This window comes from Ambystoma mexicanum, chromosome 9, assembly GCF_040938575.1.
Source record: "Ambystoma mexicanum isolate Mex_15411 chromosome 9, UKY_AmexF1_1, whole genome shotgun sequence".
In the NCBI taxonomy this organism is placed as follows: domain Eukaryota; kingdom Metazoa; phylum Chordata; class Amphibia; order Caudata; family Ambystomatidae; genus Ambystoma; species Ambystoma mexicanum.
Window position 1 is genome coordinate 752,321,742 of NC_090931.1, and position 16,428 is coordinate 752,338,169.

A 16,428-nucleotide genomic window follows, 5' to 3' on the forward strand; every position below is an offset into this window, starting at 1 on the left:
GTTTACACACATGGCTTATTTTACACCTTTGTACAAGCTATCATCTTCATCTGAATTGGCTGGGATTTTTCTGGAACACATATTCAGGCTTCATGGACTACCTTCCAAGATCATTTCTGCAAGAGGGCCCCAGTACATATCTCAGTTTTGGAAACAACTATGTCAGATATTGGGGATCCAGCATGCATTGTCCTCGGGGTATCATCCACAGACCAATGGAGCAACTGAACGAGTCAACCAGACCTTGGAACAATACCTTTGCTGCTTCGCCACCAAGGTACAAGATGATTGGTCACTCTTGATTCCTGTAGCCGAATTCACCTACAACAATTTGGATCATTCAGCTATCAAGATCAGTCCGTTCTTTTGCAGCCAAGGATTTCACCCTTCAGTACTACCCTCCGTTCTTCCACATCCTACCCCAGTTCCTGCGGTCGATTCCTGGATTGAAACACTGATCAATGTGCACAAGGAAGCCAAAGAACACCTGGAAACGGCCCAAAAAGATGTTAAACACTATGCAGACACTAAAAGAAGGCCTAGTCCTTCTTATGCAGTAAGAGATAAGGTTTTGTTGTCTTCGAAACTCCTTCCTCGACATCTACGACCAAATAAGTTGGCTCCCAGGTATTACGGACCTTTCTCTATAAAGGAAATTGTAAATCCAGTGGACTATCAACTCCGACTTCCAGTGTCGTGGAAAAGGATCCATCCAGTCTTCCCCACTTCTCTGTTAAAACCATTTGTACAATCCACTCGAACTGCTCCAAGACCAACTGCAATAATTGTCAATAACCAACTGGAATTCGAGGTTTCCAGGATATATGACTCCAGGTACAGAAGAGGTCAACTCCAGTATTTGGTCGAATGGAAAGGATATCCTCCCAGTAAGCGCACCTGGGAAACTGTCTCTAACATGAATGCCCCCCGATTGATACTAAGATATCATCATATCTACCCAGGCAAACCCAGAGGTGCGGGGCTTCGGAGGAGGCATACTGTCATGAACTGCCGATTACGTCCATTCTGGACTTCGTGGTCCATGATGCACCGAGGTCTGAACTCTGTGTTTCTTCCAACATGGCCATCACTTTCGAAACACTGCTTACCAGCCTTTGCGCGTTACGTGCAACTTCCTACTAAACAGCCACACCCCAGCGGCTTTGCGCGTCTCAACGCTACTGCTTGGAGTAGTCAGACGTGTGTTGCCCGAGTCCGCTCGGCGCTTCCTTTCTAGTTCTTGTTCCCAATTCCCTGATTATATTTCCTGTTCGTTCCCTTTCCTTGCCCTACCTACTTCCGTGCTTCCTTCCTGAATCCTTTCTGTACTCGGTCCTACAATACTTCTGTACCTCCGAGTCAGGACATTGTTCCCTTCCTGGTTCCCGATCCTGGATGTTTGAACGTTACCCAGCGCAGGACATTGCAAACCTCACGCTGGAATCCGAAGACTCGCACATGGGCCTGTATAAATCCCAGACCGTGCGAAAGAAGGAAGTCACTTCCAAGAAGGTCGCAAGTAAAGAAAAACAGGTGAGAGGGGAGAGGCTTTTGACAATGTGAGGAAGTGATTGTGTGGTTTGAGTCTTTGTGTGTGAATGTGTAAGTTGGCGCATACATACTCCTTCTCTGTTGCTGCTCTAGGATACAGGTAGACCCACCCTCCATGTGTGTTAGTGTGAGGACGCAGGCGTTGCATCCGCGAGTGGTGATGTATCTTGGTCTGGTAGTTGGCCAATCTGCGGTTCCCTCCCCTGTCATGTCTTCCCTATCTTCTGGTGTGCTGTGTGGTTTCCTGTGTGTTTTCATGTGTGGATGGTTTGTGCCAGGGTGTGGTAGGCCCTGTATCTGAGGGTGGCAGTCCCAGATTGGAAGGTGTTTGGTTGTGTTGGAGCAAGACTGTGACTGTGCATCTGAATGTGTGTTGCGGAGTGACTGAGGTGTGCTTGTTGCTCTTTGCATGTTTGACTTTGTGTATGGAGGGAGATGTTGTAATGTAAGTCTAGTCTTGTCCTGTCCTGCTGGCCATGGCTGCATGCTGGTAGAATGTTGGTGAGTGTTATGATTGGAGGCTCACGAGAATGTTGAGTGAGCGTTGTAAGTGAGTGTTCCACGTGTGTCAGTTGGGGGCCTGAGCTGGTGATGTGAGGGTGGCCGGTGGGTGACTACATGTCCTGTAATATACTTACAAGTAACTGGAACTGTACACTGTATATATGTACAATAAAGCCTTCCTGATTTATTTCTCAGGCTCCACAGCTGGTCTGTGAGCTAACCATTCAGCCCTAACATAACCACGACAGTGACCTTGAAAAAACGAATCTCTCATCTTCAGGTTGGTTTTCAGCAAGGGACAAGCACCATTGACCAATGTTTTCGCTTGTCTATTGTTTTACAAAAATATACAGTAATAAAGAGAATTAGGGTGTAAATGTTTTTTGTCGACCTCCAGACCGCTTTCAACTATGCTCCCAAAGACCAGCTGTGGCAGGTTATATTGAAGCAGGGTTGCCTGCCAAACGAGTAGCAGTAATGAGACAGCTTTAGGCTAATAATAATACTGGTGAGGTGGGGTCGTGGAGGAGAAACTACAAACCAGTTCAGGGTAGAGAGGGGCGTGCAGCATGGCTGTGTCCTTGCCGTGCTCCTGTTCTGTATTTAAATTAATTCGGTCATATTTTAATTGATTATGAAATGTCGGAATAGCAGGTGTATGGGAGCGAGGGGTCCTCAGGCCCCCTCGCATCGTACGCTCCTCAGTACAAGGCTTGGACCGCGTGCCTCCGGTAGTGGTATTGCCCCTTGCCCTTATGTAAAGTTAACCACAGTTGACTGCTACATAGATGGGACTACTGAGCAGGACACGGGGCATCCATCTTTTGTGCCCCCTTTCGACTTGGGTAAACAGGCCTCACTGCGATAGTACAGCAATGCTCAGCTCCCCTTTCCACCGCAGCAGCCAAGGACAGAGACACACACACACAAGGCGCGCAGGCAGCTGGCTGGCCCCCACCCTTGCACTCCCCCTGCGAAGGAAAGCTCTGCGCTTCCATTCTCACACTGAAGCTGGAGAAAGTTGCAACAATCAATATGCTACAGTTTTCTTCCTCTGAGATCACTGTTTGCCTGAAAACCGGCATGTGAACCAGGTTGAGCTAAGCACTTTCTGCTCGATTCGTCCTCATAAACGTGCAAGCCACCCACCCCCATTAGAACAATTTATTGCCATCCTGACCCTGCACCCCCTGTAAGGTATTTCTTTCAAGTGCCAGACCCTCGCCTGTGCTGCGAAACCCACCCAACACACCCACTACTAACCTTAAGCATTTTTATTATTATATATGCTTTTACTTTCACTAATGAGTTTGAAACCTAGAAAGAGATGCGAAACATAGCCTGATTCTTTTACATGCACAATAAAGGTCAAGGCCTTCAATTAAAGCCACGAATGACCCAATTGTACTGACAATAATCATTGTGTGTAACTTATGTAGAAATGTGACAAGTAGCATAAAATGTTTTAAATAATTTGTCATTTAGTATGCAACAATACTAGCTTAGGTAGTGACCACAGTGACCGGACCCTGACCTGCATGGAGCGCAAGATGTTTGACGTCCGTCAGCTACTCAGCCAACCAGGAGGAAGATATGCTACCCACACCTACAGCACCACACCGTCTGGCCAATTGGGTCCATTTAGTATTTTTTGTTAGAGTTACTTTAACTAATATAAATGTTGGCACTGATGTAAAGGAGGGAGAGAGTTTTTTTGGTTATTTCCTAGCTGGAGAAATAAACCATCCTTTAAACTCTTGCAGCCGGGTCTCAGTGCCTCTTTCCCCGACAAGGGGTTTTGTCTGCTATTTTATTTTTTCTCTCACACGTAGTAAGACGGGGAAAGGCACCTACATTTTTGGCGACCCCCGTGACGTGATTTAGAGAGGTGCCTTGAGGCCTGCGCCGCCCGGCAGCGAGATCCAGGGCGCCCCCCAGCAGAACCATCGCCTCCGCGGTTGACCAGACTGTGCACACCAACAAGAAAGGGTCAAGGGTTCCCGGTTGACGAATACCCGATCGAAAAAAGCTGCTCGCCAAGGCAGGCCACGGCTTGGTTGGGGGACGAACCTGAGCGAGGTCCGGCCGTGAGCGGCGACCCTCGGAGTACCTGACTGAACACGTGGAGTCCCGGTTGCAAAGACCCCAAAGGAAGGTAAGGGGAAAATACGGGAAGAAGGGAATTAGCAACAAAGGGAAGGTAGCCAAGAATAGGGTCTGCGTGAGTGACGGTGAGGCTTTTCTGATCTATCCTTTATATGGCCATTAGGTGTTGTATGAAGTGAGAAGAAGAAGAGAAGTGGTATCCTAGCCCATAGGGGGTAGAAGGCGGCGCCGCGTAGCATTTGTCCTGACCAAGTGCAGAATAGAGATAAAGAGAAAAATAGTAGGGGTCTCGTTTTGGCTCGGAGTTTTTAGAATATTCTTTTTCCGTGGAAGTAAGAAATCCTGAGACATAATAAAGGTGAAAGAGGTGGGGAGTGAATGCGAAATAGTGGGTAGTATAGGGAAGAAGAAAAAACAGGGACAGTAACGGGAATAGGGAAAGAACAAACACGCGCAGTGTATGTTGCATGATTATATGTTTGTTGGTCTGCTTTTATGTATATGTCTTGTTGAACACGCTAAAGTATTTTAACACAAGTAATTTGTGATTGATATAAGGTAAAGCAGAAGAAATAAACTGTGAGGGGTGATCAGGTAACACCTCTCAGAAAGCTAATGTGACATATGGTAATTGTGAGCATTGATAAAGAACGTATTATTTCTACATATTGTAATTGATATACCAAGTAAGAGGTGGGAAGAGATTCAAAGGTACCAGAATACACAAGAAAGGAAAAGAAACATTGCCATGGGGGGAGAACACCACTGGCACATATTTGCCAGCACCTTCCACTTTATAGCGACAGGATACAGAAGTATCACGATCAATGGATCACTGAGATAAAGGGAGACGGGGATACACCAATTTGGCCAGAAGGAGGATCATTTGACAAAAGAGTGTTGGACCTAGTATCAACACATTTGCTAGCGCGATACAAAGGGAAACAGTTACAGAACCGGAGAGAAGTGTTAGATTCATGGCGAATGTTTGAGGAAGTTTCCCCCATGGCAGAGGTAGGTACAAGCCGAATGACAGAAAAGCAGAAAAACCCTGAAGAAGTAGGTGGTACACCAAAAGGGGAATGCTCAACAAGTACAACCGAAAACGAAGTAACAAAAAACTATCCCTTAATGACTAGGCCAGCGGTAGGGTTTAGTGAACCCCTGTATATACCACCCACCGCCACTGCCCAGAGCGGGGCAACAGCCCCCGAACCTCCACCATATGACAAAGGAGGCCTGTATGGCCCCACGAGTGCGCCTCCTGTGGATATAGCACGTTTAACAGGTGATTTGAACCGTCAGCTAGCACACGCACAAATGGAAATAACACGGTTAAGAGATTTATGTGACAAAGGGCAGATGCTGCCAGGGGGAGGGGAGGTACCCCCGCTTTCACTGGCAGATCTCACATCCCCGACAGGGACAGCAAGCAATGCAACCCCAGCAGGCTCGGTATCAGGACAGTCTATAGTATTGCAAGGGACGTCATCGCAGCAGAGGCAAGAACAAGAGTGGCAGTCAGGACAGTTCCTGTTCCAATTGAATAACAAGCCAGTGAGAATTATACGCCCAGATACACCAGAGAGTCAACAAAGTGGAGACCAGGGTGAGAGATAAGGAAGTGAACCCATGAAAACTGGGAGGATAATAACGAGCTAGAGTCAGAAATAGAAGAAATATGGGACGACTTAGATAAATATGAAGAGGCAGCTGCCGCGGAGGGTTCCCCACTGCCAAACCGCTGTTACCCAGACACACTATCGCCACCATTATGGCAAGGTAGATTAAGACAACGAACAGGGAGGATAGGAAACATATTGGTAAGTAAAACGAAAAGGGAAGACAAGCAGAACGGGAAAGAAACAAAAACTACAAATGCCACTGATACATAAAGGAGCAGGTAGGCCAAATTGCATTCCATGGGCCCAAATGGACAAAACCAACTTGTTAAGCTCCTCCCCCCGCTGACGGGAGGGGTAGGTAAGTGGATACATGTACTTGAGAAGAACACAGCAGGCGTGCCGTTAGCTATAGGTGATGTAAAAAGTCTATTAGTTTCAGCAATCGGGGACCAAGCAGACACAATCTGGGAAAGGGCAGGATTCCCGGGAGTAACAATGAGCTGTGACCGACACGATGGATCACCATTTAACAATGTTCGAGCACAAGTGTGGGATACATTGCGGCGTGCATTTCCAGACGTTCCAGATTTACATGCAGTGATGCAGTGTACGATGGAGGAGAACGAGGATCCTGCGCAATTCATTTTGCGAGTGCAAGATTTAGGGAGAAGCGAAACTGGTACGGCATGGACTCAATCAACAGCTTTATTCTATTTTATCATTAAAAAGGGGTTGCCGAAAGAGGTGCAGAAGACCTTGGACAAAATAGCTGGGATCGAAGCCAAAGGGTGGCCTGAAATTCAGAGCATAATTGTACACCACTGGAGGAGGATCAGAGAGAAGGAAAGGGAGGTCACGCAAAAGAGGCTGGCTGACGAAGCAGACAGAGGAAACGAAGGAGAAGAAAACGCGGGAGGAAGGCCCGTCGGGATAGCAGCGCAGTGGGTTGGAGAGGACCAAGGACAGTGGAACGGAGAGGAACAACCATGCCAAGGATCGTAGTGGCAGAACAGGCCGGCCCAAGGAAGAGGTGGGTACCGCGGGCAAAGGGGAGGATACGGAGGAATGGGAAACAGAGGGTATGGTGGGCAAGGACCAAGGGGAGGACAACAGGGGTCGTGTTGGAATTGTGGAAGATGGGGACATTATTCACGAGATTGTAGAATGTGACCATCAGGGTATTTTCAACAGCAGCAACAACTCATGAACAATGAACAGGGGTGGGCCTGCCCACACCCAGGTAGCCCTTGTGGAGCTCCAATGGGGAGGGGGGGGCAACAGGATCAATACTGCTATGACCCCCAAATGCAACAAAGACAGCCAGCCCCACAACAGCAGCAGCAGCCATAACAGCAAAACACCCTACAGCCCATGGCGAGACAAAACCCAGTAGGGAACATAAACAATAACCCTTTTGCAGAGGCCGCAAATGGTGCCCCTGCAGCATACCGCGGCGTAACAGTCGTGGATGACAACGTTTTTTCAATGCCAGGTCAGCAAAGATACCAAGACTAGGACAGCCCACAGGGAGCACTTGCGTGTCCAGTCCTATCCACCACACAAAGTGCAAATGAGGAACCACTAGTGGCGGCAGAGATAGGAAACAAGCAGTTTATCTCTCGGGAAGAAATTTGGAGATGCAGGGGTTCTCTGGGGCTATTTTAAAAGTTCCTTATACAAAAGATCTTGATGTAACAGTGGGGGGAAAAACAGTGCGTGCACCCTTATTGTATTACGAAGACACGCCAATCAATTTGATGAGACGAGACCTACTCAGTAAGTTAAACATGACCATAGCCTTTACTGAAAGAGGAATAGTGTGCTCGACGCCAGGGGTATGCCCCATACGGGCGCTCTTGCTAATAAGTACGATTACTAAGGAAGTTGCAGTAAGACCGATTCCCATTGACATGGACATGTTTGTCTATGGAATACAGGTATTAACCCGAGTAGTGCCTGAAATAACACACAAAGAGTGGAGAATATTATCCGATATTATCCGCCCAATCACACCAACAAATGTAGTGCCAGGCACAATTATGCCTATAGACATTGAGGCAGTTCAAGTTTCCAACAAACGCATTGTGGTCATAGGCCTGTACACGCAAGGACGCAAGTGGAGAAGTGTGCTATGCATAGAGCCAAACATAATGCTAAAAGATATTACTGATGAAGAATTGTTTACTGACTACGAAGGGGATGGAGAAATAATAGAAATAAGCATACCATGTGACATTATGATTCAATACAGAGAAATACACAACCCACTCATGGCTAACATAAAGGCCCCATTGACAATTTTTGAAGAAGACATGGCCAGGGTAGCACCTGAAATTTGGACTACGGGACCACACGATGTAGGATTGTTGCATGAGGTAACTCCCATAAAAATAAAACTGAAACCAGGTGCCCTCCCATCCAGAGTGAAACAATACCCAATATCCAAAGAAGCAGAGGAAGGTATTAGAGAAACAGTGAATGCACTCCTAAGCCAAGGTATCTTAGTGCCATCAACTTCCCCATGCAACACAGCGATTTTTCTGATTAAGAAAGCAAAAGGAGGGGCGTGGAGAATGGTCCAGGACCTCCGCCCACTCAATGACGTCATCCAAAAAGAGTTCCCTTTAGTGCCTCACACATCATCAATATTGTGCAGTATACCAAAAGAGGCAACTTGCTTCCCTGTCATTGATCTGAAAAATGCCTTTTTCTCTGTGCCACTCGCACCAGAGTCGCAGTACCTTACAGCTTTTACATTACAAAACAGTAGATATGAACATCGCAGACTCCCACAGGGGTATTGCGAGAGCCCAAGCATTTTTAACAGAGTACTACGAGAAGACATTGGCAACATAGATGTAGGGAGCACCATAATACAGTACGTAGACGATTTACTCGTCTGCAGTAAAACAGAAGAAGAGTGTAGAGAAGACTCCATAACACTGCTTAACATATTGGCTGCCACAAGGTGGACAAAGGAAAGTTACAATACTGCCTTGCTGACGTTGTGTATTTTGGCCAGCAAATATCTAAAGATGGAAAAAAGAATATTACCAGACAGAGCAGCAGCCATTCGACACATTATCATACGAAAAACAGTGAAGGACATGCAGAAATTTCTTGGCATATGTAACTATTGCCGCGCGTGGATCCTCGATTACGCAGCATACACACGCCCAATGCTACAAGCACTAAAAGAAGCACAAAAGAACAGAGCCCCAATAAAATGGACAAAGGAGACAATTGCTCAATTCTCTCGATTAAAAGACCTTATTTCAGACGCCCCAGTCCTTGCAAATCCAGATTATGAAAGGGAATTTTTCCTGTTTTCACACAGCAATGGAACATTAATGACAGCAGTATTGACACAAAAGACATCACTAGGCCACAAACCATTAGCGTACTACAGTGGAATATTAGACCCAGTAATGCAGGGACATTTTGCTTGCGAACAGGCCCTCTGTGACTGCATAAGCTGTCGAACCCCTTCGTCTTCCCGTCCCTCCACACTCTCCTCACCTGAGTCTTCAGAGTGGCCTGAGTTCCGTAGATTCCGCCGGCTCAGGTAGTCCCGTTCTTTTTTAGGTAGCACTTGCCTGTCTCGGTGAGAAGCCACAGTGACTGCTGAATATACATCCGTCCTGGGGCCCCTTTTCCGGGAACAGGCCGGACAAAAGGGAAAAAAACCCACACGTGGGAAAAAACCCTTAGGATACTTCTGGCAATGAGGTAGGTGAAGATACAAGATTGTAATCTGTAGGACTGGAAGCAGATGCGAGGTCCACAGGGTTGAACACAGGAAGGAAGCCCAATGCGACACCAATAAGAGGTGAAGGAAGCCAAAGCAACTACCGGGCCAAGGACATTAAAGGCACGGTAAGAAAGAGAGAAATTACAGGAGGGAAAAAACAACAGACAGAGAAAAAAGGGAAAACTGGAGAGCCGCGAGTCAAAAGAGCGGCAAAGAGGAGAAAAGAAAAAACGCCCGCCGCCGGAGCGGCGAGACTAGAAAGAGGAAGCGTAGAAGTGCTGAGGGATCGGCAAGGAAGAGACTGGAAAAAGAAAAGCTGCTGCTGAATGCAAAATGGCCAAACCAGTAAGTAGAAGAAACTTTATCCCAAGGGCAAGGGACGAGCAAGCAGAGAAGACCCGCCGCACGCTGAGGCGAGCAGAGGGCAAAACGCTGGGGGAGCGCAAGAACCAGAGCCGCTGGAGCGAGAACCAGCAATAGGTTGAAACGCAGCAACTGCCGGGCTTGAAGGGCAGATAAACTTCCGGCAGTGCTGTGAGTGGCCATGAATCGATACCAGACACAAAGAAGGGACTACACCGCTCTACCTGCCGGTTAGCCTCCAACGTGGAAGGAGCCGCCAGCCGCGGTAGCGATTGCGGATGACAGTATGACCCCCTCCCCACCTAACCGCCCCAGGCTTCCCTGGATAGTGGCGGTGAAAAGTAGCCAACAACCTTGGTGCATGAACCTGAGAAGCCGGTTCCCATGAGTCCTCCGACTCAGGGTATCCCTTCCAGGACAAAAGGTACTCAAGACGTCCGCGATAATACCTGGAATCACGGACTTGAGATACCTCATACTCATCAGGCTCCGAGGACCGTGCCAGGACAGATCTGGGAATGGGTTTATGGTGAAGGTCGGGACAGTAAGGTTTGAGAAGAGAGGAATGAAAAACCGGGTGAATGCGGCGAAGAGAGGAGGGAAGCCGAAGGCGAAAAGTGACAGGATTGACTTTAGAGAGAATAGTGAAAGGTCCCAGAAAACGAGGAGACAGTTTAGAAGGCCTTGTCCATCTGGGAAGAAACCGGGTGGACAACCACACCTGATCACCTGGCTTCCATACTGGACATTCCTTCCGATGTTGATCGGCACAGGATTTTGTCCGTCTTCTGCTGACCTCTAAACTCCGCATAGCTGAAGTCTGGGCTTCCTTAATCTTCCCTAATACCTCTTCCACCGTCGGTGAGTTGGTGTAACTGGGAACCTCCGGAAACACGGCACGAGGGTGAGCCCCATAAGTGCAGAAGAAAGGAGAGAGTCCCGTGGCGGAATGCCTGGTGTTGTTGTACGAGAACTCTGCCGTGGGAAGCAGCGAGACCCAGTTGTCTTGATGTTGAGATATATAACACCTTAGGTATTGTTCCAGGGTCGCATTCGGGCGTTCCGTCTGACCATTGGTCTCCGGGTGAAACCCTGAAGACAGAGCTCTTTCAATGCCCAAACGGTTGCAGAAGGCAGTCCAAAACTTGGAGATATATTGACTTCCCCGATCTGAGATTATCTTATCGGGGAGACCGTGTAGCTTGAAAATGTCTCGAGAGAAAACCTCTGCCATCTTAGGCGTAGTGGGCAGCCCTGGAAGGGGAGAAAAATGTGCCAACTTACAAAAAGCGTCTACCGTGACCATGATGCAAGTACAGGATTCCGAGACCGGCAGATCGACAATGAAATCGGTAGATATAAGACCCCAGGGGCGCGTTGGAAGTTCGACCTGAGTGAGCAGACCCAAAGGTTTTCCCAGGCGATATTTGGCTCTGGCACAAATTGGACAAGCCTTGACATACTCGTATATCTCCTTTCTAGCGTTTGGCCAAAGAAACGTTCTAGAGAGAAGCTCAAGGGTATTCTCGGCCCCTCTATGGCCTACCGAGCGAGAGTCGTGACTCCACTTCAGGATTCTAGCACGAAGAGAACCTTTGGGAATGTACAATTTCTGTTCGTAGAAAAGCCTGTCTCCTCTTTGTTGAAAAGGAGAGGTAATACGTAGGGGTAGTTGGTGCTTTTCCTGAATGAGAGCAGTTTTCACCTCTTGAAGAAAAGAACCAACAAAGGCCAGGATTTGGTTGCGTTTGAACATGGACTCCCTCTTGATCTCCAGGTGTTCCTTGGTGGAGTCTTTGCGCGATAAGGCATCCGCGAGACTATTCTGTGATCCCGGGATATACGAGACTTGGAATTCAAACTGTGCAAAATGATGGGCCCACCTGGCCTGCCTGGAATTTCAACACTCCAATTCTTGTAGTACCTTGAGGTTCTTATGGTCGGTCCTAATCAGAAATGGATGTCTGGCTCCTAGTAGGAGATGGCGCCACTCTTCACAGGCAAGTTTCATGGCCAGAAGTTCTTTCTCCAGTACCAAATAGTTGAGCTGGCTAGGAGAAAGAGTTTTTGACATGTATGCCACGGGGTGTTCCACTCCTTGGATGGTCTGGAGCAATACTGCTCCTACAGCTACCGCAGAAGCGTCGGTCTCCAAAATAAATGGCTGTGATTGATCAGGATGCTGGAGAATGGGGGCAGCACAGAACAATCTCTTGAGAAAATCGAAACTCTTCTCTGCCTCATCAGACCAAAAAAACGGAACGGCCTCCTTCTTGAGTAGGCGCGTAATCGGGTATACTACCTCCGAAAAGTTTGAGATAAATCTGCGGTAGTAATTTGCTAATCTCAAGAATCTCTGGACTTCTCGGACTGAAGTAGGAGCTGGCCAATCAAGAACAGCATCAACCTTTGTTTGGTCCATGGCCACCCCTTCTTCGGAAAGAATGAATCTGAGATAGTGAACCGAGGATACCGCAAATTTGCACTTCCCGCCCTTGACCAGCAACTGGTTTTCCTGAAGGCGAGACAGAACCTGGGTGACATGTTGAATATGTTCCTCCATGTTAGGGGAGATAATCAGAATGTCGTCGAGGTATATTATAACCGAGACCGACAGCAGATCTGAAAATAGCCTATCCATGAATCTCTGGAATGCAGCCGGTGCGTTCACTAAGCCGAACGGCATCACTCTGTACTCAAAAAGACCGTATGGAGTTCGAAACGCCGTCTTCCATTCGTCCCCATCAGTGATGCGAAGCAGATGATATGCGTTCCTGAGATCCAATTTGGTGAAGATTCGAGCCCCTTGTACCGCCTCAATAATGTCGGTTATGAGTGGCATGGGATACCGATCACGGATTGTAACCTTATTGAGGCCCCGGTAATCGATACAGGGTCTGAGATCAGTCGTGTCTTTTTTCTTGATGAAGAACAGAGAGGCGCCAGCTGGTGACTTCGAAGGTCGAATAAGACCATTCTCCAAGTTGGTATCCAGATAGACTCTTAATACCTTCTTTTCGGCCTGAGAGAGAGAGAACATGCACCCAAATGGAACCAGTGCATTAGGTTCGAGATCGATTGAGCAGTCTTCTGGCCGATGAGGAGGTAGCCGAGCATGGAGATTCTCTTGGAATACCCCGGAGAATTTTGCACAAAAATTAGGAAGCGCGTGATTACCCACATGATCCTTGGAGAGAACCCTAACCGACTGTTGATCCTCCCTGGTATCGGGAGGAAGACAGTTGACCGAACAGTACGTGGAACAAAAACTTAGTCGATTTTCCGTCCAGTTGATATACGGGTTATGCCTGCGCAGCCAAGGAATGCCTAGGATTATGGGGAAATGTGCGGCTCTAATAATGTCGAACTGCAGGGCCTCTGTGTGTTGGTTGATGACCACGGAGAGTTGTTCAGTAGTATGAGTGATTAGTCCAGAGGACAAAGGTGTACCGTCCACTCCTTCCACTTTCTGACCCACCTTACGAACTATCCGAGTGAGTCCCATCTTGTCAGCCCACAGAGTGTCCACAAAGTTCCCTGCCGCTCCACAATCCAATAAGGCTAATGTTTCCACCAGTCTTCCATTCAGATTCAAGGTAACGGATAGTACCATCAGTCTGGAATCCTCTTGGGATTCTGAAGCCGACACCGAAAGTGTGACATAGGGACGCTGAAAAAGATCTGAGTACCCCCGGCTGCCCGTCCCTATTGACGCCGAGGGTAGTCGTTTCCCGCCTTCCTCTCCAGTACCTCAGAGCAGTCCTTCAGTACATGTTGATCGGAACCACAATAAGCGCACAACCCTCTTTCTCTTCTTCGCCGTCTCTCCGCTGATGACAGAGGTGCCCTGGTAGCTCCGATTTGCATCGGTTCTTCGCTCTGAGTAGAGGAGAAACGTCCAGAGGGAGAGTGTGAAGGAGGGTTCATGGGATTTCCTGATCCTCTTTGCTTCCGGCGTTCTGCCCTTCTCTCTTGGAGGCGGTACTCGATGTGGAGAGCGGCAGCAAGTAAGTCTGGAAATGTGGGGGAGCGTGGAGATCTGGCTAGCTCATCCTTGATCTCATCTCTCAACCCTCTCCGGAATACAGCATATTGTGCTTGTTTGGACCATCCCGCTCCTGCTGCTAATGTCTTAAAGGAGGAGATGTATGACAGCACGTTTAGAGCACCCTGTCGTGCATCCAGCAGGTCCTCACCTGCAGTAAAAGATAGTTCAGGTCGCTCAAAAGTCTGTTTCAGTAGGTTCTGGAACCCCGAGAAATCCTGTAAGATGGCATTACTGTTGGTAACTAGCGGAGTAGCCCAGGATAAAGCATTCCCCGTCATATTTGAAACCATAAACCCTACTCTGGCTTGGTCCGTGGAGAAGGTGTGTGGTCTGAAGGTGAAGTACACATTACAGGCCTCCAGGAATTCCTTTACCCTCTTAGGTGAGCCATCAAATCTTCCTGAAGAAAGAGCCATAGGATGTGGATGTGAGGGTTCCCGGACCGCTACCATCTGTTTTAGAAGGGCATTCTCAGTCTTGACCCCCTGTAATTCCAGTGACATGGCCTGAAAAGCCTTCCATAACTCCTGAACTTGTTCTTCGGTTGACATCTTGGTCTTTCTTGGCGTTTCAAACTGTGACTGCATAAGCTGTCGAACCCCTTCGTCTTCCCGTCCCTCCACACTCTCCTCACCTGAGTCTTCAGAGTGGCCTGAGTTCCGTAGATTCCGCCGGCTCAGGTAGTCCCATTCTTTTTTAGGTAGCACTTGCCTGTCTCGGTGAGAAGCCACAGTGACTGCTGAATATACAGCCGTCCTGGGGCCCCTTTTCCGGGAACATGCCGGACAAAAGGGAAAAAAACCCACACGTGGGAAAAAACCCTTAGGATACTTCTGGCAATGAGGTAGGTGAAGATCCAAGATTGTAATCTGTAGGACTGGAAGCAGATGCGAGGTCCACAGGGTTGAACACAGGAAGGAAGCCCAATGCGACACCAATAAGAGGTGAAGGAAGCCAAAGGAACTACCGGGCCAAGGACATTAAAGGCACGGTAAGAAAGAGAGAAATTACAGGAGGGAAAAAACAACAGACAGAGAAAAAAGGGAAAACTGGAGAGCCGCAAGTCAAAAGAGCGGCAAAGAGGAGAAAAGAAAAAACGCCCGCCGCCGGAGCGGCGAGACTAGAAAGAGGAAGCGTAGAAGTGCTGAGGGATCAGCAAGGAAGAGACTGTAAAAGAAAAGCCGCTGCTGAATGCAAAATGGCCAAACCAGTAAGTAGAAGAAACTTTATCCCAAGGGCAAGGGACGAGCAAGCAGAGAAGACCTGCCGCACGCCGAGGCGAGCAGAGGGCAAAACGCTGGGGGAGCGCAAGAACCAGAGCCGCTGGAGCGAGAACCAGCAATAGGTTGAAACGCAGCGACTGCCGGGCTTGAAGGGCAGATAAACTTCCGGCAGTGCTGTGACTGGCCATGAATCGATACCAGACACAAAGAAGGGACTACACCGCTCTACCTGCCGGTTAGCCTCCAACGTGGAAGGAGCCACCAGCCGCGGTAGCGATTGCGGATGACACCCTCGCTGCAGCGGCCTTCGCCATTGAGAAAAGTGCCACTATCATAATGGGATGTTCAGTGACGCTATATGCGGAACATTCGTTATTTGCTATCTTGGAAAGATCAAAATCTACCCTCACAACACAGAGAGCCTCTCCTTATGAAATAATATCAAGTCCAAATGTACATGTGGTCAGATGCAAGACAGTGAACCCAGCTACCTTCATTACAGAGCCATGCACAACTGAGGATTTACAGAAACACGATTGTAGCACATACGAGGGAGAGGGCGATGACATTCCCAAAGCAAGCGAAAATGCCCTTACAGAAGGAGAAATATATTTCGTAGACGGGTCAGCATCCATAAAATCAGAGACAGGAGAGAAACAAGTGGGGATGGCGGTAGTCCGCATAGAAGAAGACACATACAAAGTGATTTTGCAAAAACGCCTCCCCTCACATTACTCTGCACAAGCAGCCGAACTGACTGCGCTAATCAGCGCGTTACACACAGCCAAAGATTGTGCCGTGACCATATATTCAGATTCAGCTTATGTTACCACCACAGTTCACTCAGGGCTATTACGTTGGCGAAGGAGAGGGTTCAGAAGAGCAGACGGGTCCCCTGTACAACATGCAACGTTGCTAAATGAACTAATAGAAGCTTTAGCAGAACCATCGGTAGTAGCGGTGGTTAAATGCCAAGCCCATACCCATAACACAGACGCCGTCTCATTGGGGAACGCGGCAGCCGATGCAGCAGCGAAAGAAGCCTTGTACTTCAATAAGACACCAACATCAGAGTACATTGTAAAAACAACCACAGCAGAACAACCAGCAGATGCATACAATAACACGCCCATTGCACAATTAATAGAACTTCAGAGAAGGCCCCCACCGGAAGAGCAGGAGTTGTGGGGCAAACAAGGGTGTAAGCAATCAGCCACAGATCTCATTTGGAGACAGGAAACGACAGGCAAGGTAGTG